The sequence below is a fragment of the Pantherophis guttatus genome, chromosome 4 (genome assembly GCF_059756535.1).
Source record: "Pantherophis guttatus breed Tessera chromosome 4, ASM5975653v1, whole genome shotgun sequence".
NCBI lineage: Eukaryota > Metazoa > Chordata > Lepidosauria > Squamata > Colubridae > Pantherophis > Pantherophis guttatus.
The window spans coordinates 38,342,891-38,346,132 of NC_142066.1; the positions used below are offsets into that span (position 1 = coordinate 38,342,891).

General features: G+C 37.8%; 1 pseudogene; it reads left to right on the plus strand.

The window, feature by feature from the left end:
* Positions 1–886: 886 nt before the first annotated feature.
* LOC117668828 (olfactory receptor 12D1-like) lies at positions 887–1,776 on the plus strand (annotated as a pseudogene).
* The last annotated feature ends 1,466 nt before the right edge of the window (positions 1,777–3,242 follow it).

Here is a 3,242-nt window from a genome sequence, read left to right on the forward strand (position 1 = left end):
AAGGAACTGATGGTGGGTTAGTTTCAATTGTGATATGAAACCATTATTGTAGGAGGAAGATGGTGTCAGGTATTGCATATTAAAGTGGGATATTTAAAATACTGTAACTCAGGAGGGCTCTGGGAAAAAGAAGCATGGAAATGGGATTAACAACTGGCAGCTTTCATTACATGCCAACAAAATTATATGGCATAATCCTGTATGACAGGTTCAAAATCTGTATCATCTTGTAATTAATCTCTAGCCTTTCATGATGTCTAAATAAATTCTCAACATTTCCATGTTGTTATTGTTGTTGTTGTTGTTGTTGTTATTGTTGTTGTTTTTGGTTCTTTAAGAAGGTGGGTTTTTTCCCCAATGTCTGCTGATAATGTTTCTGACTGATTTATTTTTATCAGCAGAATAGCATCTTGCTAGGATAAAAAAATGGATGATTGAACAAAAAAAAAGCAAAGAGCCACTAATGAACACTAAAGTCACATCTCAATTAATAAATAATTTCAGAATCTGGAAACCTAGAAGACTTTAATCTAAAGATAACAAAAACCAGGAGTATAAATTAAAAGTATTGAGTTGAAGAGAGCTGTTTTCTCCTTCCATAGTCACCAAAATCATTCTACTATTTCTGCAAAGTGGCAGAGGCAAACACATAGTTTTTAAATACATGTTTAGGATGACTCTATCATTTTTGCCATTGTAGATCTGTCATTGTGGCAGCATCAGCAAAGTTGTATTTGTCTTTATCTACATATCTGTGTCCTATCATTTTGTCACTGTAATGCTCAGAAATGGGATGGAGTTAAAATAACTGAGATTTAATGCTCCATAAATATTTATCTGTAGTTAACATCTCATTTTTTGCTGTTGTTTCCTTTCTTTTTTAGTGATGGAAAACCAAACAGAAGAAAACAAATTCATCTTAATGGGTTTGACCAGTCACTCCAATTTTCAGTATCTTCTATTTACAATCTTCCTGCTTTTGTATCTGGCTACATTAGTGTGGAATGGTGCTATTATTGTTATACTTTTATCTGTACCACACCTTCACACTCCCATGTATTTTTTTCTTGGAAACCTTTCCTGCCTTGATATTTTCTTTTCAACAGTCACTGTACCAAATATGCTAGCTGGATTTCTTTCAAAGCTGCACACAATATCCTTCAAGGGCTGCATGGTCCAGCTGCACTTTTTCCATTTCTTGGGAAGTAGCGAAGTCATTCTGCTTGGAATCATGGCTTATGACCGCTATGTTGCAATATGCAATCCTCTGCGGTACACGGTCATCATGAGAAAAGAGGTTTGTCTCCTAATGGCAACAGCTGCCTGGTGCACTGGATTTTTCCATGCTTTGATGCATGCAATGGTGACTGCTCACCTCCCCTTTTGTGGATCAAATCACATCGAACACTTTTTCTGTGACATCAAGCCTTTGTTGAAACTGGCCTGTGGTAGCACATACCTCAATCTTATGCTCCTCAGTATTGTGACCACTTGTATTGTTATGGGTCCTTTTATTTTCATAATCCTTTCCTACCTCTATATTATTACTTTTCTTCTTGTAAAGGTTAAGACCCGAAGTGGTTGGCAAAAAGCCTTCTCTACCTGTGGATCCCATCTAACTGTGGTGGCTTTACTTTATGTTCCTGTATTATTTAATTATATGATTCCCACTGTGGGTAATTCATCAAAACAGGATATGATAATAACCCTCATATATAGTGCAATTACCCCAGTTTTAAACCCACTTATTTATACACTGAGAAATCAGGAGGTTAAACTAACAATGAAGAAAATGTGGAGAAAACAACAACCTATTTTTGTGTAATGGAAATTTTGGAAAGATATTGCAGCTATGATGTTTCAGTATCAAAAATGGACCTTCTATCATTTCCCAAGCTTCTATTTTTTTTCAAATAAGCTCTTTTAGTTATTTGAAATTTTTAAGGAAGATAAGATTCTCAAAAGCCTCATTTCTTAACGAGCCACTTTTAGATAAACTAACCTACAACAAAAGAGAGGTTTTCTGAGGATAACAATTTCACTTGATTATTTTTTTTCTGAATTAAAAAAAACATAAAGAAAAAAGATCAAAGATTTTAAAACATTTGTCAAAAATGCTTAAAAAGTATTCAATGTACAAAAATTTAAATAGGCTTCACAATTCCATGCTCCATTGGGTCATCATTTCATAATATTTCTATATCTTAATAGAGAATCAGAATAATCATGTGTGGGCAAAAAAGCAGTGGGAACAGAAGGGACTTCTGACTATCTGCTGGCTTCCCCATTGAATTTCTTTGTGGAAAGTTGGAAGGTAACCTCAGAAATATTCTGTGATGTCCTGCTCACACTCACCTACATATTTAGGAGTTAGAAGTCTTTATTGAAGATTCCAACTCTGAATTAAAATTCACCAGAAATTCCCTTCACCAACAAAAGAACACCTGCAAAGTTCAAAGCAAGACAAGTCCATGAAACCAAGACAAGTCCCCAAATCCAAGGGAAGTTCAAAGACAAAGATAAGTCCAAGAAGCAAAGCCAAGTGTACAAAGTCAAAGTAAATATATGAGTCATAGACAAGTCTGAAGTCCATGAAACACTATCCGAAATCCAAGATAAGAATCACAAGTTCAGGAGCGCACACAGCCAGGAAACTGACACATTGTTCCCAGCATTGTTCCCCTCCTTCCATTGTGCTAAATAGCCACTCTCAGCCAGCTGCTTATCCAGTTGCTTTCCTTGCAGCTGCTCTACCTTACTCAGATCACAGCCTCAGCCTTAGAGCCACTGGCTCCCTTGCCTCCTGACATTCCTGGGATCAGCTCATCGTCCTCCAAACTAACATCCAGAGAGGCATATGGGGAAGTGTCTGGGGGAGTCATCCCACCCTCCTTCCTTCCTTCCTTCCTTCCTTCCTTCCTTCCTTCCTTCCTTCCTTCCTCCCTCCCTCCCTCCCTCCCTCCCTCCCTCCCCCCTCCCTTTTCTGCCAGTTTCCCCATTTATTTATTTGAGGGAAGCTTGCAGGAGAAGCTTCAGTGGAAAACAAGCAGGATTGTAAGTAGCATTTGACTTGTGGGAAAAGGAGAAAAGAGATGCAATCAGGCATGAGTTTGCAATTGTGCATTGGGGTGTGCAAGAAGTGCTGCATGGGAAGCTGTATGGGTAAAATGCTATCCCCTCTCACAACCCATGCAGTATTTACTCAACCCATGGGTAACCCAACTCTTGCATTTTTATTTCTG